This window comes from Chelonoidis abingdonii, chromosome 9 (assembly GCF_003597395.2).
Source record: "Chelonoidis abingdonii isolate Lonesome George chromosome 9, CheloAbing_2.0, whole genome shotgun sequence".
Classification (NCBI taxonomy): Eukaryota; Metazoa; Chordata; order Testudines; family Testudinidae; genus Chelonoidis; species Chelonoidis abingdonii.
The window spans coordinates 49,467,333-49,489,857 of NC_133777.1; the positions used below are offsets into that span (position 1 = coordinate 49,467,333).

The window sequence follows — 22,525 nt, forward strand, 5'->3', positions numbered from 1 at the left end:
GAGTGTTGCTAGGGTAAAAGTTTCTCCGACGGCTGTGCACGCGGTGCGCACACACCTACCTGGAATGGATATGAGCAACACATCTCGAAGAACAACAGTTACAAAGGTGAGTAACCCTGTTATACTGCTAAGAGAAAAAATTACAGTAGCTGTGCTTGAGGCATATGCACACCTATATTGGAATGGACCTGTGCAACACATCTCGAAGAACAACAGTTTTGATCAGTTGTCCCTGTAGTGGTTGGCAACCTGCATCATCAGCAAGATCCTACCACTGAAACCCCAGTCCCCATCCACAACACAATATAGTTATGTTCTGAACTGAGCAAGTGTCAGTGCTGGAAAAGAAACAATCATTCACATTATCTCACTCACTGAGCAAAATAAGGGAAAATCCACATCCTGCGTTGTATCAGAAATTGCATTTTTCTCTCCTACATGATGCCATTGGCTTCTGTATAGTATAAAAAAGTGCTCAGGTATTGTGGCAATGGATATGATCTTGGAAACTAGACAGGCCTGTTAGATGAGTTTTTCTTCACTTAAAATCAACATGACTCCAAAATATTCATATATGTATAGATTTTTAAGGCCAGTAGGGGCCATTAGATCGTCTAGTCTGAATGCCCTTAGAACATAGGCCATAGAATTTCATTCAGTTACCCCTGTATTGAGCCCAATAATTTGTGTCTGTCTAAAGCAGTCTTGATTTGAAGACAACAAGAGAGGGAGAATCCATCACATCCCTTAGTAGAAAGATAAGCATTTTGACTTTGAATGATGCCTTCAATCTTCTGAGGTTCACCTGTCACTACTGTTGCCATCCAGTCGGGGGATTGAAACCATGGCTTACAGTACTATGAGTTCACCTTTCACTTCTGAAGACCTAGCCTCAAATCCTGCTCGGATTACCTAGGTTTCTCTCTTCTCTCTATTGGTATCAGTCCACCTCACTCAAACAAAAAAAAAACAACCCGACATGCCCTTAAGTGTCTGCTCTACTGGGGCTCTGATATTAGGGATGCTACAGGTTGAGATGCATGGGGACACTTAAATAGTGCCTGATGCAAGGCAGTACTACAGGTTCATGAGCAGTAAATCAATACATACAAAGAAACCAAAAATTATGTAAATCTTGACCTTCCTGTATCAGTGTCTCCTGCTCTTGTACCCTGAGCATATAAAGCCAGTTGTGACTTTTCCTTTTGTTTTTGTTATGACAGGTGACTTTTAGTTACATCACCACTAGAGTTGACTCAGGACACACTTGGAGGAGGACTGCAAAGCCCAGTAAAGGTCATCTAAGCAAATGGCACTGAAATCATTGCTACGTTTTATACTAGTGTAATATTTGGCTGTAACTGGGAGATTTGTTGCAAATGTGTTTTTATACTTACTCCTCTTCATGGCCGCCAACAGACCATATCAATCTTTCTGCTCAAAACATAAATGGGATGCAGCAGCCTTACGGTCAGTGCAGTCAACCCATTTTGTGCACTCCATTAATGACATGTCCCATGTTAATACTATATCGTATCTTCTTAGTAGTATTATTTATTATTTGTATTACCATAGTCAGAGACCAGGATTCCACTGTGCTCGGTGCTGAGTAAACAGAAGAAAAAAAGTCCCTGCCTCCAAGGATTTTATAATCTAAGTGAAAGACAAGTGATAACAGATGGGAATAGCCAGATAGATGAAGGAGTACAAGGAAACAATGGTTCCTACACATCACCAGCTTAAACATTGTCATGTTTTTTCTAGGCATCACAGCAAAGGAGGGATTTGAAGGTGGATAATAAGGCAGCTTTGCAAATGTTTATGGGGAACTCCTCCCAAGAGAGATGGACAACATGGGAGAAAACATGAAGGTGCTAGTTTGAAAATTCGAGTGAGTGATGGAGGCTGGCTTCATGGGCTGATTGGAGGTGATTGACCACAAAGGGCCTGGCAAATGAATAGAGGCAGCTTATCTCTAATGGAATAAAGGAGGAGAAACCAGGGAAGGGATGCAAAGCAAGAAGTAACATGGTCAAAGTGACGGGCATAGAAAATGATTTTAGCTGCAGCATTCTGACTGGCTCTGAGCAGGTTTGATAGGATTTTCAAAGGCCAGAGAGAGGGATGATGATGAGAACTAAGATAAGAGTTTTAGCTATGTGCATGGATAACATAGTCATATCTTGGAGATGTTATCCAGAAAGAAGCAGCAAGGTTTAGACATAGCCTGTATATGAGAACCTAAAAAGAGGTCTGAGTCAACTGTGATGCTGAGGCTCTGGGCATGAGTGACTGGCGGGATGGTAGTGTTGTCCACAATGCTTGAGAAAGGAGGTAGCTTTGGGGGGGGGGGGCATGTTGGGGAGGTGGGAGATTAAGAGCTCTGGTTTTGCTATGTTGAGCTTGAGCTGACAGCTAGACATCCAAGAGATGTCAGAAAGACAGGAGAAGATATTAGTTCAGATGAGAGAGAGGTCTGGAGTAAAGATCTACATCTGTGGGTTATCAGCATAGATGGCAGTTGAATTTGTTTGCAGATGAGATTACTCTCAGGTAGTGTGTAGAGGAAGAAGAGAAGGGAACCAAAGACAGAGTCCTGAGGAATCCTCAGGAAGTTGGAGGATGGAGGAGAAGGATCCTCTGAAGGACATGCTGAAGGAGTTATTAGAGCAGTAGTCCCCAAACTGTGGGGTGTGGAAGAACGTCTGGAGGGAGTTGGCGTAGCAGGGCCCAGGCCAGCCCCCATGGGGGGTGGAAAGGGAGTGCCACCCCGGCCAGTTCTTCCCTCAGGTCCGCTCCCGGCCACAGCCCCACTTTCAGCCTGAGGGGCCCAGACACATTCCATTACTGGTAAGGAGGAAGAATGAGAGGAAAAGTTTGGGCACCATTGGATTAGAGCGCTGGGAGATCCAAGAGAACACAGAGTCATGGAAGCCAAGGGAGTATCATATTTCAAGAAGAGCATGGTTGATGATGTCAAAAGTAGCTGACAGGTCAAGGTGGAGGAGGGTGGAGTACTGTTCTGAGCTTCAGTGAGGAGAGATCATTAGAGACTTTGGCAAGAGCAGTTTCAGTGGAGTGCAAGGAACGGATGATGGATTGGAGGTGGTCTAGGGTGGAATTGGAGCAAAGGAACTCCACACACTGCACAGTAAATGAGGTTAGAGAGAGCAGTACCTGGAGAGGCATGTCAGGGTCAAGGATGGATTTTTTTAAGATAGAAGAGACTAGAGCAAGCTTGTATTGTGAGGAGAAAGAGCTAAAGGAGAAGCAGAGGTTAAGGAGAAGTGTTAACCTGGCATCACAAGAGCTAATTATGTCTCGTCCTCATGGTTTTATTGTGTCAGAGTGATCCAAGGTATTTTGGTTTGGGTTTCTTTGAGCAGGGGTCAGAAGGTTTAATATAATTCAATGACCAGTAATTAAAAAAAAAAAATCTACCAAGTGTAGTATCATTCTGCCACCTAGAGGACAAGGTGATAAAAGCAGCTAATCTAAAATAAATCTGATTTCCTGCAGCGGGTGAAGTGGTGAAAGCCATTTAGAAAAAAAACAGTTTGTCTGTTACAGTTCTAATATCAAATCTGTGGTTAGTGGTGAATTGTACTGGCCCAGGACCACATTACACTGATTCTACAGAGTCATTTCTGCACACATCATAAGAAGATTAATCTTAATAAGCCAAGTTCATATACAATTGAGTTGATGGACAATGAGTAGAGTTCTGCCTTTCAAGACTGGGAACAGTATATAGATTTTGACTAATGAAAGCACAAAGTCTGGAACTGAAATAAAGGCCACTAAATGATCCTGACCCCTTACATGAAGGATCAGATTGCTGTCTACTTATACCAATATCCTGCCTCCATCAGTGGCCAATATCAGATTCATCAGAGGAAAGGGAATACTCCCTAATCTACACAAAAATTGCAGAGCTGGCTGGGTATCTAGAGTGAGCAAGTCTTTCCAAACATTCACCAATTTATTCCTGAAAGCCTAAGATTTATTCTCTCCCATATTAATGCTCTAGTGTGTGTATCAGTATCTGTACAGTGTTCACTACCAAAGAGCCAACAATTAACACATACTACAGTGGTACTGTACAAGAGAGATTGCATTATGGCTCAGAGGCCGTGGTGTGGTACCTCTTCACAGACACTGTTTTTTAATGGCAATAACTGTAAATGCTTGATAACTTATAAGTTATAAAATTATTCACAGCTTTTTAAAATTCAGCCCCACAGTTTGTCTCTGACCTTCTGCAGCAGTGAATCCAATAGATTGCCTCTGTGTTGCATGAAGCATTTTCCTTTGAATTTACTGCTCTGAATGCCCCAATCTCTCTCCACCCATAAATTCTGCCATACAGTCCCACTATCTTCACTGCCTTTATCTGGACTTTTCAGTATGTACAGTTTCTTCTCAGACCAAAACTGAACTAAGGATGTTAGAAAAGAATATACTATCGTTCGATAAAAATATTGTAATATTTTTCTTCTCTCTCTTTATTATGGAATCCAAGCATTCAATTTGCCTGACGCTGGGCAGACATCTCCATGGCAAGCTGCTTAAGAAGATACCTAGATCTTTACTTCTGAAGATTCTGTAAACTCAGAGCATTAAAGAAAAGTTTAGAGTATGTGAATTAGCCTGTTTAACCAAGTTAAATCTCACCTGCCATTTTGCTGCCTGACGCTCCAGATTGCTTGGCTCCATTTGGAGGTCTCATAACCCTCTCCTTACTTTAAACTAGTCATTGACAGATTTTACCAGCAGACCATTCACTTCTTCCTGAAGATCATCAATAAACACCTTAAGCAACACTGATCCCTAGGCCCTGTTAATGTCTTTCCTCTCCAAGGAATATGTACTCATTATGAATCATTGTTTCCTAGAGTTTCAGTGTTTTTTATTTCACTCACACTGGGTCAGAATCTATAAAATGTGTGCCTTCCCCAGTCCCAGACAAATTGCTATTGATTATAGTAATTATTACATGGTTCTTACATAGCACTTTCCATCCACAGATCTCAAAGTGCTTTATAAAGGAAGGCAGTATCATTATTCCCATTTTATAAATGGGGAAACTGAAGCACAAGGAAGGGATATGACTCTCCATGGTCACCTAAAATGCCAGTGGCCTAAGCCACAGTCCAGTGCTCTATCAACTTAGCCAGACTGCCTCCTATAACATTTCCCATAACTACACAAACACTAATCCACACAAGGCCACCTTCGATACTCAACCAGTTCTGGACATAGCAAAACTACCTATAACATTGTAACCCCAATTTACATGTATCTTCTACCAATAGTTGCTTGAGCAGGAAAACGGTATCATTATACAGCTTCCAAAAGGCAGATGAAATGCCTGAGGGCATTTTAATAGTTCAGTTCTGCATCAGTTAAATCATTGGGACTTTTGCTACAGATTTCAATGGGACTGGACCAGACCCTAAATCAGAGATTAGAGAAACGTACCTGTTCTCTGCCAGCATTTTCCTGTTTCACTGTTCCCTTCTGTTTAAGAACACAGCCATGTGTGTTCTGTTTTGCAGGAATCAGCATGGGCTTTGAAGTTAGGACGGAATACCTCTCTCTTGTGACAGCCCACATGCTTCAGCGTTACTGAACAGACTCTTATCAGGAGGCCTTGGAGAACAGGTTTCAGGTGCTCAGCTAATCTGTCAACATGAACAGATCTATGCCACTAATTCCCTAGGAACCTCTATGAAAACGAACATATGTTTGCCTATGGTGTAGAGGAACATACTGAGCCTCAAACCTTTTGATACATTATTATGCTGATTGAGTTATTCAGCATCTATTGCAAGCTTCAAAGCACTTTACACGATCACAGATTATAACCATTTAAGGTTCACGTCACTTCCCCGCACTGGAATGCAGTGTCCATGGGGTAGAAAATTGCAGCTATTATAACCATAGCAGTCATACTACAAAGTAACTGAAGGAGAGAAACTGCAGATGAATTAGTATCAAATTAAAGCAATGGGAATTTAGGCAGGAAGAAATTACTCGGTTACTGAAATTTGGCTGGATACTAGTGCTAGCTACCCATCATTGTGAAACCTCAAATGGTCAGCCCTTCTTCTGCATTATGGCTTAACAAAGCAGCAATATCTCCAGCAGCCCAGTGCAGCCCCCCCACACCAAGTTGGGAGTTGGGTACAGTATTGACACACTAGAAAGTGCACCGTCTACTGAGCAACAGACTACAGGACTCCCTTCGTCTTGGCCACTCAAGTGTCTGGGAGCTGATTACAATGGAAAATAAAAAAATCTTCTCTGGTGGGCACTTCCTGAACAGCTGGGCTTAAGACATTACAGCAAAACACGCATGCAAATTAAAATAGGTCGGAAAAAGAGTGTCTGTACAACTGCATATAGTGCTTAGAATATCCCCAAATATAAAGTTAGTTTTTAAAAGTCATATGATACATAATCAGCAATAACCCAAATTTAGATGAATAGATTTAATAATACAGTTTAGATATTAGAATCTGAATACTCGGGTACATCAGTCATGAAAAATTGTACAGGGATTTGGCTGTGGAAAACAAAATATATCAATGAGTGGAGATTGTCCCTCAATAATTGAGAATTAGGTTGGTTGTCTATTTAGAAAATAAAATCCATGAGGAAACTATCTGTTACTTTCCTGACTGCGCTTCTCATCGGCACTCCAGCTCATCCCTCCTAGTATTGCCGACGTCCAGTGATGGGTTCTATGTAGATGTCCCTCAACCACCTGATTGCATCCGACACCATGAGTTGCCGCATCAGCCAAGCATAGCGTTGGTGACTATTGTAATAAAACAAGGAAGATACTTGACAAGCACATCAAAAAAAGTACTTGCTTTGGTTAAGCAGAATTATAAAAAGCTGCATTACAGGTGCAGTAAATCTGTGGACAACCACTATGCCTTTGGCTTTGCCACATCCCGCTGTGACATTGCCACTGGTCCACATTCCATTTAGTCTCACTCAGGTGCTTTGGAGGTCTTAGCAGGCACAACTGTTGCCTTCAGAAACCTAGGAGCAGAAGCTATGCTTCACACCCTGTGCCTTCCTTATACACAGAAATACTAGACAGAAAGCCAGCGTTTACCTTTATGTACTCAACTGTCTAACCTTGAAAATGATAGAACATATAGAGCCAGAACTGGCTTAGACAGGCTTCAGTGAAGCTAAGCCAATTTACACCAGCTGAGGATCTGGCCTGCAAGTGCAGTTAATTAGTTGCAATAATTTTGAGGGGAAATCATGTGAGATTTACAGATTTTTTCTGTATTTCTGTCAATACTCTTCCTGTCACTATAACTAAAATAAGTATCTGAACCTGTTATCCATATGACCCCAGGCTGCATATCACAGTGACAAGGGCACAGAGCAGCTCCCATAATGCCAATAACAGTGTCTGGCTAACACAACTTTTTAATATCACCTTCCTTCCCTATGCTCTTTTTTCTTTGATTTTATTCAGAATTCCCCCCCCCCTTTTATTAATTAAATGTCAACTTTCTATATATCTTGTAATCAGATTATCCATTAAACCAGCCTAAAGCAGTCAAAATTGATTAAAATAAAGGGTGGATGTTACATTATTTTTAATACAAATGATTTGGTTCATGAGGCTTGGATTGAATTAAATGTGAAATCAAGTTAACTAGGGAATTAATTAAATTGGAAGTATCTGATTGCAATATTTCCTACCTCTCCAAATAACAGAAAGGGGCTGGTGGTATTACCATGTATTCACTTTCTTCCCTGAAAACACAGGAGAGGATTTGGTTATTTACTGTTCATGGGAAGAGCTGATTTATGCCAGAGATTGTGTGATAAGTGCTCAAAATCCTAAGCAATTTTTAAAGGGCTATAGCATAATAGCAAAGGGAACAGATTGGGTAATAGCCACATATTAACACTATAGCTGAAGAATAAGCTCGTTCCTGGGTTCTTATAATAATGCACAATATGGGCTGGAATTCCAGAAGTCCTGAACAACCACAATTCCAGTAGAAGTCAACTGAAGCTGTGAGGGCTCAGCAGCTCTGAAAATCAAGCCGTAGATCTTATTACAAATAGCATAATTTCCCATTTTGGTTGTCCTCCATGTATTTTGTCATCACTTTATGATAATCCCATCTTTCCAGTACACAGTGAGCTCTATCTAAAGTGCATTCATGATGAATTTGATATGAAAACCCATGTAATGATTTCTACTTTGGATGCATTTACCGGCTCTGAATAGCACAGTATTTTAAAGATTCCAGGTTGCTGTCCTGAGCAATCAATAGATCTATATTGGCTCAGGGAACCACCTGAAGCTGGGAACTGAGTTTTGCTTCTCCGTTTTAAAATTCACCTTCCCAGAGCCTGCAACATGTCAAGAATTCCATCCCTGTTCTTCCCTTTGAATTCTGCCTTCGCATAATAAATGTGTGGGCATGATGTGCTTTGTTTTATTCTTTTGGGTGAGCTTTTAAACTGCTTTTGGAGAAATATTTTAATTGATTTAGATGGATTGGTTTTTCCCCCTGCTTTGTGATAAATGCTAATTATTTAGCTCAATAGATTGGTTGGTCCTTATAGCTACTTGGCTTCCCCTATAAATGTGTACAATTACATTTTTCCTTATTTAAATGCATTCCTTTGTGCTAACAAAGTAGTGCACCAAGTGCAGTGAGCAGATTATTCCTTTCAGTGTAGTTTAAATGCAGTAGCTTGCCCTGCAAAAGCTATAAGCAAAGCAAAAGAAAAATCTTGGCATCCTGAAGTTGTGACCTAATTCTCTCCTTCTTGTCTCTAATGAGATTCCTCTTCCTCTCTCCAAAATGCTTTAGGTTCAGAATAGCTGCCCTTATACAGAACAATCCTTCCTCTCTGCTCTAGATAGGTCACTTCAAGAACAAAGGAAATAATTGTGAGTAACCATCTGGAACACAAAACAGCCCCAGTGCTTACCCTGACGGTGAGTGCCTGGGTTGTGAAACACTTTAGATCTTTAGAAAAGGCTTTGCTTGTGTAAAATACAGCTGCATTTCAGACGATAGAGAAGGAATGCCTTTACGCAGTTGATTTTTTATAAAGTTATCTGTACTCACTGTCAACCAGGAAAAGGTACCTGAATCTGATAATGGAATGGAATGCACAGTGGCTCATTCCTGGGGAAATGCTCTAATGTGCATATGTCAGCTCTACGGTTGGGTGGTGCTAAATGCAGAAAGGTGTCCTGCATTTTGGAAGCTGGGGTGGCTTGGGGTGGGGAGTCATGCACTTCACAAAGAGATTGATCCCACTCTCATACATACAGGGCCAGATTCTTAGCTGGTGCAAATCGCCACCGTGCCCCACTCTCCGCCCCCACTTCCTTCCCTCTTTCCTCCCCCCCACTCCATGCACATGCACGTGCACATTGAAGGCCATGGAGCTACACCAGCAGAGAACCTAGTTCATGGTGTTCAAACTGAAGGAGGGTAAGGCTTGTCACCTGCCTTTGGTAGTGTATTTTATGTATGTACACCTCTACCCTGATATAACGCTGTCCCCGGGAGCCAAAAAATCTTACCATGTTATAGGTGAAACCGCGTTTTATCGAACTTGCTTTGATCCCCCGGAGCGCTGCTTTACAGCGTTATATCTGAATTCATGTTATATCGGGTCACGTTATATCAGGGTAGAGGTGTTCTATATCTTTTAGATGGTAAAACAGCATGATAAACCTAATCACACCTAGACCTTTTAAAGGTTGCATTATAAAACCATAGAAACTGGAAGCTCATAATGAAAGCTGGCAGGTCCTTAGCCACCTATAGATGGGATGGGGAGCAGCTAGAAAGGAGAGAATTCTTAAAAACATGACTATGCATCTGTAATTCCAGCATATGTTAATCTCGTAAGGGAGTGTCACTATGGTATCACCATTTTTGGTGAAATGCTACAGGTAGGAGCTACTACATCATGTCTATTTCCACTAGGACAGCCCACCCAAGGATTTCCCAGTTCATAGTTTATTATGATCCTTGTGGTATGTGGCACTGCTGCACTCTTTGCCCCATTAGCTCTTAGCTAATTAATGTCTGTGTGGCACTTTAAAAATGTAAAGTGTTCTATGCAGTCCTGTAAATTCCCTCCTTTCCCCCAGGAAATTCACTGTCCTAAAGGGGAAACTCTATAGAATCATACTGGAAACCTGTTACTCCCTTCCTGCAGAAGAGGTGGTATGTTACAGCACCATGACTGTGCTGTAACATACTACCTGTTCTGCAGGAAGTAATGAGTGCTAAGCAACAGTAATGAGCCAAAACATGAGAGGGGCTGAACATCTATAGCACTCAGTGACTTCAGTGGTGCTCAGCATCATGCAGGATATGGCCTGTTGTTGTTATCCATTCTTCAGCCTTTATCAAACATCTATGTAATAGAGGATCTTCACGTATTAGTACGAAGGGCAGTTATTCTGTTAATATGCTACAGTCAGCAGGGTGCATCCAAGAGCTTTAGCTGTCTCATGAGTCTCATTCAAACAAATTTAGGACATCCAGCAATGACATCCCATTGGCTACCATGGCTGCACGGACCAAGATTCAGAGCCTCTGCGCCCCCACACACACTATCCCCAAACTCCTGTGCCAGAATTGCTAGGGGTGAGTGGAAGGTTCAGAGCCACTGAACTGGTGCGGGCCTCTGTAAGAGGAGCGTAGGGGAGCAGTGGATGAGAGGATTGCAGTGAATGACTTGCTTCATTTTTCCCCTTGGAAAGCTGCCCACATGTCATTTTCTGGCATGAGGAGGCAGTTTTGTCCTTATGGACAGAAAATATAAAACAACCACATTCAGAACAAGAAAGGACATGAGATGGGAGGCTAATATGAGGGGGAAAGGAGTCCAGGAGAGCTGGCTGTATTTTAAAAAAGCCTTATTGAGTGCGCAGGAACAAACCATCCCAATGTGCAGAAACAGCAAATATGGCAGGCAACCAGCTTGGGCTAGGGAGGAGTATAAAAATATTGCTTGGGCATGCATGGGTGTAATCAGAAAGGCCAAAGAACAACTGGAGTTACAGCTAGCAAAGCATGTGACGGTTAACCAGAAGGGTTTCTACAGGTATGTTAGCAACAAGAAGAAGGTCAGGGAAAGTGTGGAACCCTTACTGAACGGAGGAGGCAACCTAGTGACAGATGACGTGGAAAAAGTTGAAGTACTCAATGTTTTTTTTTTGCCTTGGTCTTCACAGACAAGGTCAGTTCCAAAACTGCTGCACTGGGCAGCACAGTATGGGGAGGAGGTGAACAGACTTCAGTAGTGAAAGAACAGGTTAGGACTTTTTAGAAAAGCTGGACATGCACAAGTCCATGGGACCAGATGTAATGCATCCAAGGGTACTGAGGGAATTGGCTGATGTGATTGTAGAGCCATTGGCCATTAACTTTGAAAACTTGTGGTGACATGGGGAGGTCCCACACAACTGGAAAAAGGCAAATATAATGCCCATCTTTAAAAAAGAGAAGAAGGAGAATCCGGGGAACTACGGATCGGTCAGCCTCATGTCAGTCCCTGGGAAAATCATGAAGCAGGTCCTCAAGGAATGCATTTTGAAGCACTTGAAGGAGAGGAAGGTGATCAGGAATAGTCAACATGGATTTACCAAGAGCAAGTCATGCCTGACCAACCTGATTGCCTTCTGTGATGAGATAACTGGCTCTGTGGATACGGGAAAAACGGTGAACGTGATATACCTTGACTTTAGCAAAGCTTTTGACATGGTCTCCCACAGTATTCTTGCCAGCAGGTTAAAGAAGTATGGATTGGATGAATGGACTATAAGGTGGATAGAAAGCTGGCTAGCTTGTTGGGCTCAATGGCTCCATGTCTAGTTGGCAGGTGGTATAAGGCAGAGTGCCCCAGGGGTCAGTCCTGGGGCTGGCTTTGTTCAACATCTTCATTAATGGTCTGGATGATGGGATGGACTGCACCCGCAGCAAGTTCGTGGATGACACTAAACTGGGGGGAGAGGTAGATATGCTGGAGGGTAGGGATAGGGTCCAGAGTGACCTAGACAAATTTGAGGATTGGGCCAAAACAAATCTGATGAGGTTCAGCAAGGACAAGTGCAGAGTCCTGCTCTTAGGATAGAAAAATCCCATGCACTGCTGCAGGCTGGGGACCGACTGGCTAAGCGGCAGTTCTGAATAAAAGGATCCGGGGATTACAGTGGACGAGAAGCTGTATATGAGTCAACAGTGTGCCCTTGTTGCCAAGAAGACTAATGGCATATGGGGTTGCATTAGTAAGAGCATTGCCAGCAGATCGAGGGAAGTGATTATTCCCCTGTATTTGGCATTGGTGGGGCCACATCTGGACTATTGCATCCAGTTTTGGGCCTCTCTCTACAGAAAGGATGTGAACAAATTGGAGAAAGTCTAGCGGAGGGTAATGAAAATAATTAGAGAGCTAGGACCCATGACTTATGAGGAGAGGCAGAGGGAACTGGGCTTATTTAGTCTGCAGAAGAGAAGGAGGGGGGGTGGATTTGATAGCAGCCTTCAACTACCTGAACGGGGGTTCCAAAGAGGATGGAGCTAGGCTGTTCTCAGTGGTGACAGAACAAGGAGCAATGGTCAAGTTGCAGTGAGGGAGATGTAGGTTGGATATTAGGAAAAACTATTTCACTAGGATGGTGGTGAATCACTAGAATGGGTTACCTAGGGAGGTGGTGGAATCTCCATCCTCAGAGGTTTTTACGGCCTGGCTTGACAAAGCCCTGGCTGGAATGATTTAGTTGGGGTTGGTCCTGCTTTGAGCAGGGGGTTGGACTAGCTTACCACCTGAGGTCTCTTCCAACCCTAATCTTCTATGATTCTATGACTATTCTAGACCACCACATCCAGCAGGCACTGATTTTGTTAAAGGGGAGATAAACAGAATCTGTTCACAGGTAGACATGCCACCTTCCACTAGTGTGTGTAAGTGGAGGGGCTTCTCTGCCCTATAATGAAACAGCAACCATTCTCCTTCTATCTCCTTGGCCTTTCCCAGGTTATTCGAAGCCTTAATACACTGGACTGGGAATAAGGGAAAGGGGTGCAAAGATTTATTGGATGCCTCTGGCATGGCCACTTCTTCCTCTGTAACTAGCACTGTCCCAGGATGCACTTCATCTCATTTAAAACATTAGGATGGATTCTTTGAGGCTCATTCCTATTTCAGTCACTTCAAACTCCTAGTGAAGAATATGGATCCTGGATCCAACTCCCACTGGAGACAATCAGAAACTTTCCAGAGACTTCAGCAGGAGCTGGTTCTGGCCAGGGAAGTAGGGTGACTAGATGTCCCAATTTTATAGGGACAGTCCCAATTTTTTGATTTTTTTCTTATATAGGCTCCTATTACCCCCCACCCAGTCCCGATTTTTCACACTTGCTGTCTGAGTCACCGTACAGGGAAGGCATAATTCTAAAAGACATAACATTCCTCCTTCCCTTATTAGCGTAACCTTCTTTGTGCCTCTAACAACCCTGTCTTCACACTGCCCATCATATATTGAAGATGTGCCAATTTAGAGAAAGCCTGACCCTGCAGTATTCTGCTATAGCAATTTGGGCTTTTTTTCTGAGCAATATGAGAGTCTGATTCTACTGACTCAAATCCATCACAGAAGCCCTCTCTTTAACTCTTCCCACCTGGAATAGTCTGCTGTGTGGGAGGACTGAGTGATCTATGCCTGACAGTGATGATAAAAGTAAGAGTGGAACACAGCAGCTATTTTTACTGCAAACTTATCACTGGATGAAAAAAAGCAAGAGTGGGAAAAATTGTGCAAGCCATTGTTTGTTTCTTTTTCATAAAATCCCAACAATGTATTTGAAAAGGTTATACTTAAGTTAAGAAACTCCAAATTTGATCTTTTCTCTTTTGTTTTCAAAGTCAAAATGATTCTTTACATTATTTTTATTAAATAAAATCCTTCAATGTTTTTTTCTTGCCGTAATCAATCAGTTGCTGTAATCCAGCATCCATGAGCCACACAACCTTAATAAACCAGAGTGCATAACCCATTGCTTCTGAGTAACCCTACAATATTAAACCAGTGAATGTACATTTCTTTTGGTAAGGAAGCATTACCAAGCCCCCAAGGAATTAGAGTAGACTATTCTGAACCTCCATTTATCACTAGCTGTTGCAAACAAAAAATGGAGAAAAAAAAGTAAGTTTTGAAATGGTTGAAGATAGCCTCTGCAATGTCTTTTTAAGCTTACTGGCCTCTTTGTAACAGATTGCTTTGATGATATTTCCGTTGAACTCTCAGATAAGACCACGTTATTTTATCATTCAGAAAATGTCCAAAATATCCTCCCACCATCCTCGTAATTTTCAAAGGCCCAGGAGTTTGACACACACCCCACACCTGACAAAAGATTCTCTCTGCAACAGCCCTTTGAAGCTCTTTAGTTACTGATGAAGCAAACACATTTGTTCTACTGTGTTCACCCCCTGCTATCGTTTCACTAGCCACCCCTAGCATATCCTTTGCTGTCAGCTTCAGCAAAAAAAACCCATCACTTGTAAAACACAGAACATGAGCTACTGAAGTCCTACTACCCCTTCTATTCTCTCTCTTCCCCTGTAATGCATCAAACTGGCTGAGTGATTTTGTAACCAGGTTTGGCACATTGCTCTGAAATGTAAAGAAGCAGCTCTCTAATGAATCAACAGGAGTGCTGCATGAGAGAGCCTCCAATGAAAGAATGGCGTTAGTAACAGCATACCATCCATGTTCAAATATGCCTATCTTGAGGTCAACCACCAAAGACATCAGTGCAGCAGTAGAGCAACATGGCATGGCAGCAATGGTGGCATGATTCAGGAGGAGAGCACGAACAACAGCAGAGATGTGACAATGTTGATAACTAGATCTATATTAGTTCAGTATTAAAGCTGGCATGGCAATATTTTATTCTGCAAAATTCTGCAAATTTTATTTGTCAAATAAATGTGGAGGCTCCAACATGGCATTGGGGAGCACAGGCCACTGGCTGCACAGAGGTGGGAGATCACTCCTCCCCAGGACATGGACTCAGCGGTGAGGCTGCACCCAACCCTGACACAGCACAAGAACCAGGCTGGCCCCAGAAACACCCCAGGGCACTGCCCCTCTGTGCCAGGTGCACCAGGTGTGGAGAGGTGTGGTGCCAGGTGTGGGCAGACAGGCTCAGCAAGGCAGGCTCCAAGTGTGGAGAGGCTTAGTGGGCAGATCCAGGTGTGGGAGAGAGGGTTCGATGTCAAACAATCTGGGTATGGGCAGCTCAGTGGGGCATCTGGGTGTGGGGAGATCTGGATCCAGAAGGGCTTGTTGTGGGTTCTGGGTACAATGATAATGGGACTCTGTGGGGGTGTCCAGGTGAAGGTAATAGATTTAAAAAGTCAAGTCTATACAATTAGCAACAGGTAGGGAAACACTGGGCACTGAACTTCAGCATGATTAATATTCAGCCCTTAGTCCTGAGCCCCTTTTGGATACCTGCAGGGGGCTACTTCCCCACCAGCTCAGGTGGACCATATATACACTCCTTACTCCAACTAATGCCAGTCAGAAAATTTTCATTGAAACAATTTTCCATTTCAAAACGCCATTTCAGTGTAGCCATTTTGTGTATGAAATCATTTATAAGATGATAAGCACTCAGTGTACTAATTAGATAACCAGTTATTTCCAATATCCTTGTGTATGTCTACAAATTTTTTCCAGCTAGTGAAAACAGCTGCTCCTGTAATTCGTACATTCAGAGTTTATCTTATTTTGGTTGGGGCTCAGCAGGGAGGTGTCTTGGGTGTTAGGGGGATAGAGATCAGCAGAGGGGGCTGGGTGTGGGGAGCTCAATGGGGGGGTCTAGATGCTGAGGGGGTGGGGCTCAGTGGGGTGTGGATCCAGATGCAGATGGCTGGGGCTCGGTAGGGTGAGGATCCGGGTGTGGGTGGCTCATTGGGGTCGTCCAGGTGCAGGGGAAGTGGGGATAGTCAGAGGAGGGTGAGGCTTGGCAGGAAAATCTGAGTGTGAGGGGATCTGGATGCATAGGGGTTGGGCAGATGGGGGAGCAATACAGTGATCCCTCCCCTGTAGCTGAGGAACAATGGATGTAGGAAGAGTGGGTGGATGGGGAGTTTGCAGAGCTTCTTACAGCCATGGGAAAAATCTGGGGGTGGGTTTGACATGTCCCTGGATGCCGTGCAGGGGAAGAGAAAGTCCTGTTCTCCCCAGCCCACGTCCGCTCTTGTAGCTTCCCTTGGCTTCCCTGTCAAAAAGTCATTTTTCCACGGGAAAGCAAAGAAATCTGCAGGGGACATAAATTCTGTGCATATGCTGTGGTGCAGAATTCTCCCAGGAGTAAACCTCTCTGTGCCTTTAGTATATTTTTATGGCAAGAGTCACCAGATGGCACTGTTACACACAGTCTAACAAATTCTGTTTCTTAGAGAGTCTTTGAAGAAATGCTGTATTATTGTTAGTTCGATGATGCAGCTTCTTTGGCAGGAGAGGAGATGCTGCAAACTAAGTTTTATTTCGCCCTTAATTTCTTCATCTAAAGCAGCGGTTCTCAAACTGAGTTGGGACCCCAAAGTGGAACGCAATTTAATGGGGTTACCAGGGCTGGCTTAGTCTAGCTGGGGCCTGGGGCTGGAGCCCGAGCCCCACCACCTAGGGCCCAAGCCAAAGCCTGAGGGCTTCAGCTCTGGGCAATGGGGCTCAGGTTCAAGGTCCCTTGCTTGGGTCTGAAGCCCTTGGGCTTCAGCCCACCCCCACCCCCCACCCCACACCTGCTTGGGGCGGTGAAGCTCTGGGTTTTGCTCCCCAATCCAGGGAGGCTGGGTTTGGGCAGGCTCAGGCTTTGGTCCCCCCCTCTTGGGGTCGTGTAGTAATTTTTGTTGTCAGAAGTTTGAGAACCCCTGATCTAAAGATTCTTGATCCAAAGCAGTTTACTGAGAACTTGGGCCAGGGTGTTGGGCTGAGTTTTCTAAAAGAGGGGTTTGCCTACCATTAGTGACCACCCCAGTTAAGGACTGATGTCTGTAGTGTAAATAAACAAGTTGCACAAAGAAAATACCCAGGTTTCACATAATTTATTTCACCCAAAACCCCCAAATATCACTCAGCAGACCTGCAACAATACCAGTCTATAAAATGGGTACCATATAATAATTAACACCAATCTCCCAGTGAGGTGGTGAAGGTTAATTAATGTGTGTAAAGTAATTTGGGCTGCTCAGGTTAAAGTAATTATAAAAGTGCAACAAATTCCTATTTATTATTAATACAACTCCATTTAACTCCACCTTTTACATCTTCCATCTGAAATGCCACATACCACATATCTACTTCAGTCAGGGGAAAAATTTAAAAGACAATCAATACAAATATTCATACTATAGATCCTTTCCTTCCCCCTCTTCATCACCTTTTAAAAACAGGATTTATCTAATTAAAATATATTAGGAGTTACATGCATAATTCTTTTGTGTGTCAGAGGACCAACAGTCCCCATGAGTTTATACACAGAAATATTTACAGCATTGGTTTAAGTCTTCCATGATGTATGCAGAAATGCCCTGTAGGTGGCAGCAAACAGAATGCATGGTAGTAAATATCGTCAAGGTGAAAAAGTATAAACTGGTACAAAACATTCAACACGGACAGTCAACCATGTTAGTTAAATGCATTTTTATTTAATCCATTATGAACTGACCTCATCTATTTTGTATATTATGGAGAGAGAGATCAAAAACAGCCTGATTCAAAGGAGATAACACATAAGGAACAGGATTAAGCATTTAGCAGCACAAGACTATTTTTGCCAATTTCATAAAATTCTGAATTATTTGAACCATTTGCCCTGCAAATTGAAGGCTATCACTAAATATTTCTTTGAATCAATCAAAAAGGCCATTAAAATAATTTCAGCTGAGGGCAATTTGTTATGAAATGAAGGTCAAACTCATTAGATCATTGTGGCAGGTATCCTAATAACATCCTGACAAAAATGAGCTAACATTATAAAAACTGTATAATTATTTTGTTTGAAATATTAGATCACTGTTAAATTAGCGCTAAAATATATCTTACAGTGGAGGACATAAATTCTTCCTCTGAAAAATTGGCCTTCAAATGCCACAAGGGTTACAGAGGGGCTGTGGACTCTGAACAAAGCCTGCCATTTCCATTTGGATGATGGTATTACCTTTTGCCTGCTATAACAGGGGTTGGCAACCTTACTGAAGTGGTGTGCCGAGTCTTCATTTATTCACTCTAATTTAAGGTTTCACGAGCCAGTAATACATTTTAACATTTTTAGAAGGGCTCTTTCTATAAATCTATAATATATAATGAAACTATTGTTCTATGTAAAGTAAATAAAGTTTTTAAAATGTTTAAGAAACTTCATTTATAATTAAATTAAAATGCAGAGCCCCCCGGACCAGTGGCCAGGACCCGGCAGCGTGAGTGCCACTGAAAATCAGCTCATGGCACGCGTGCCATAGGTTGCCTAGCTCTGTGATATAATCTGCTTCTTTTGTTGCTACACCTGTGTGGTGAGCTGTGATTGGCTGGTTGATGTTACCCAGAATACTGCATAGACACAATGAGAAACTAGAATGAGCTGGAGAGATGTTTTACTTTTCCTTGTAGCCAGTGAGGGACATTGGCATTTGCCAACCAGAAAAAAAACAAATATTGGTAGGGAGGAAGACACTTATTTTACAAACAGTGAGAGTAAACACCAAGCATAGTAAAAAAAGCCAAATACTTAGCACTATCCCTTTAATCATCCGTATCACTTTAGAGAAGTTAGTTACATGAGTCTCTCTCTTCAGATTTTCCTGCTCACAAACTTCTGAGTCTACAGTGGAAGCAGGTGACATCTAGATGTAAATAGGCAAAACTGTGGAAAAGGGCTTGATCTTGCAAGCTTGATTGTTCAAGATGCTGAACACTGTAGCTGGATCCCACAAAACACCTGAAGCATGTGAATGGTCCTGTTGACTTCAGTGGAACTACTCATGTAACTCAGTGCAACTTTAAGCACAAACTGAAGTGCTTTCCTGCTCAGCACCTTGCAGGACCGAGCCCAAAGTGCAAGAGCATCAGGCAAAGATCACTCTGTGCTTGGCTTATGACAGGATGGGCGAAACTCTACCAACTAGGGGAGATAAGGTGGGTGAGGTAATATCTGTTATTGGACCAACTTTTATTGATGAGAGAGACAAGCTTTCACAACGGCTCTTCTTCAACTTTGGGAAACTAACTCACAGTGATACTGCCAAATGCAAGGTGGAACCGATTATTTAGTATAAGTAGTTGACATATATTTCAAGGGACCTTTCAAGGTGAAGCAGATGCCAGGTTTTGGAGTACCTTGCAGCTGCTACAGATAGTGCCAGGGGTGACTAGTACAGCTGCTTCTCAGAAATGAAAAGAGCCAAGTCTATTTGTAACTGTCTTTTCTTTAAGATTAATTGTTTTACAAACAAGTAATGAGCTAGAGTAAGTCGCAATGGCAATGTTACTTAGGGATGGAAATTGTAAGAGTGCACTTGGACTCCAGCCTATTTTATGTAATGAGCTGATGATATGATGAGAAAAGACCTCAATAGGCCATTAGTAAAAGAAAGATTCTAGGCATTAGGAGATCCTGGACCACTGGTTGCAAACTAAGAAGAAATACTGCATGAGGTTCTGATGCAGGGGTCGGCAATCTTTCAGAAGTGGTGTGCCGAGTCTTCATTTATTCACTCTCATTTAAGTTTTCACGCGCCTGTAATACATTTTAACGTTTTTAGGTCTCTTTCTATAAATCTATAATATATAACTAAACTATTGTTGTATGTAAAGTAAATAAGGTTTTTAAAATGTTTAAGAAGCTTCACTTAAAATTAAATTAAAATGCAGGGCTCCCCGGACCGGTGGCCAGGACCTGGCCAGTGTGAGTGCCACTGAAAATCAGCTCACGTGCCACCTTCGGCATCCGTGCCATAGGTTGCCTACCCCTGTTCTAATGAATAGGTTATGCCCAGATCCTGCAAATACTTAGCCACATGTTTAACTTTACTCTTGATTAGTCGTATCAGCGCTATAGGCTAAACTGGGAGAATCTGAACTTTGATTCTCCACCAGTCCAGCTCTGAGTGGTACCAATGATGAAAGCTACAGTATAACCAAGACACAGGTGTTTTTACTATCCTTTCATTTACTTGGCTCTGCACTTGTTTGGTATGTTCCTTTTATGATGTATTGTTGACAAATACAGTGCAACTTTGCTTGAGCAGAAGAATGTTCCTAGTACACAGTAATATAACTAAAAACAGAATACAGTAGTGGTAGTTCATGTACTCCACTTCAGAGAAAGCCTGCAGTGGAAGGAACTTTTCCCTTGCACTCCTTTTGCATGTTGTTTTTGTAGTTATGAAATAGGAACCCTGCAGCAGATCTTTGGCTTAAGATATGTATTTAATCAGGCTATTTGTCCTTTCATCTCTAGTAGACTGAAATGCAAGTGCTGGTGTAGACTGAAATTCTAAGAACGGTAGAACCTCATTATAAAAATGTGAGATCCTGCCAAAAGTAAAGGGAGCTGATAGGAAGGCACTAGCTAAGCCCATGTATAACTATCTTTGCTTCCAACTGGATTCCTATTGCTGTCGAGACTTTTTTTTTGACTGTGGGACATGTCACAGAAGCTATATATATTTCCCAGGAAGAACTGGAGCAGCTCTGAAAGGGCTTTTATTCTCTCATGTTCGATTCACAGTAATGTTCAGTGTACACACTGGATCCTTTGCAGAAATAAAATCAACCCAGAAATCAGTTTGTTGATTTCTCTTCCAGTAAATATTTTACACGGAGTCAGGTATAAGTTAAAGAGTAGCGAGAGTTATAAAGGAGTATATAAACATAAGGCAGTGACTCACTGACAGGAAGAGAGACAGAAGTCAAAAAGAAGCAAGTAACCCTATCTTGTAAGCCTCTACTCTCCCATCCCCATCTCAAGGTCCTCTCACAATCCAAGACAAGCTGGATGTTCTTGTTAAAATGATCAGCAGAGTAACTGCTAATCATGGTGACAATTCAAAGAGTTATTAGGCTTAAGAGTTAACATCACATTTTGATTAATAGGAGCAGTTCACACCCTTCTTAGAGATACCATTTTAGACTAACTCAAGCTCTGTCTATGCTATAAACATGACCTCATCAGGAGATCTAGTTACAACAACTATGCTCTAACTCAGTTACAAGTTATAGTGTAGATAGGACCTAACCATGTCCTTGTAACCAGTCATAAGCTTTAAAATGAAAGCGCAAAAGCTGCAGAAACAAATGGGGCCATCAGGGAAGTACCTGTGTGGGACACTACCACCTACTAATTACCTTCAGGAGACACATTTCCAATAGATGAGCCAGCAGGAGCCTGAGGACAGTTGTAAGCAGAAGAGAGATGAGGCCAAGACTGGATGAGTGAGCAAAAAGGGAAGGGATTGTCAAAGTGGTTACCAGATGGGAGAGAGCCTGTACAGAACTTTGAAAACCAGGAGGGACAGTCCCATGATTTCTCCCTTTTTCACAGCACTGAACAAGATGAACAAATGTCTGAAAACCAGATTAACTTGGCCAGAGAATCTAAAGCCAACCCAGATCTATTCCTAGTTCAACAAAATTCCAAAGCAGTAAATGCAGTGTTAATATACTTCTGGGTAATCTGCCAGCAAATCTAATTTATTTTAACAAGAGTGCTCTGTTTCTAAATAGAATTATTTGTTACTTTGTTTTTGAATTATTGTATTGGTTTGGCCTTCAGCTATAGACAGTATTGTATTAATCAGATCGGTCTAACTGTAGGCTTTTAACCTAATACTGTGGCTTTTGTGGTATTTCTCAGACCCAAAAGGATTGCCTGCAAAATCCCAGCTCCTAACACAGTGCCACGGCTATTGGCACCAAAACCATATATTAGAATAAAAAGGGAACAGAAAGTCCAGTTAGGTTACAAAGACAGATGTTGAATCCTGCCACTTCTTGAAGTCACTTAAAATTAGGGATAAATTATATATCTTTGCTTTTCTAGGTGATTAAAAACACTGTAATTTTTTTTTATATGGTAGAAAGAAACCAAATAGATGGGGGACTTAATCAGCTAAGAGGAAAACCTCAGCCTTTTTATTGCCCATTTGTCACAAACAGATAGCTAAGGGTTAATATTTCTTTTACCTGTAAAGGGTTAACAAAGGGAACCAAACACCTGACCAGAGGATAAATCAGGAAACCGGATTTTTCAAAGCTCAGGGAGGAAATTTTTGCGTGTGTGTCCTTTGTCTGGGTCTCTAGTGCTCTCTCGGCTCTGAGAGAGGATCTCTCTACCTTCAGGCTTTCTAATCTTCTCGTTCCCAGTTGTACGTACAGGTATAAGACAATATAGGTTTTTATATTGTTTTTGTATTTACATGTGTGTAGTTGCTG

At 42.2% G+C, this 22,525-nt stretch overlaps 1 long non-coding RNA gene across 1 annotated transcript in view; it reads right to left on the reverse strand.

Annotated features, from left to right (window-relative positions):
• LOC142047322 (uncharacterized) overlaps positions 1 to 22,525 on the reverse strand; it is a 59,888-nt gene that overhangs the window by 34,569 nt on the left and 2,794 nt on the right. The window lies entirely within an intron of this gene.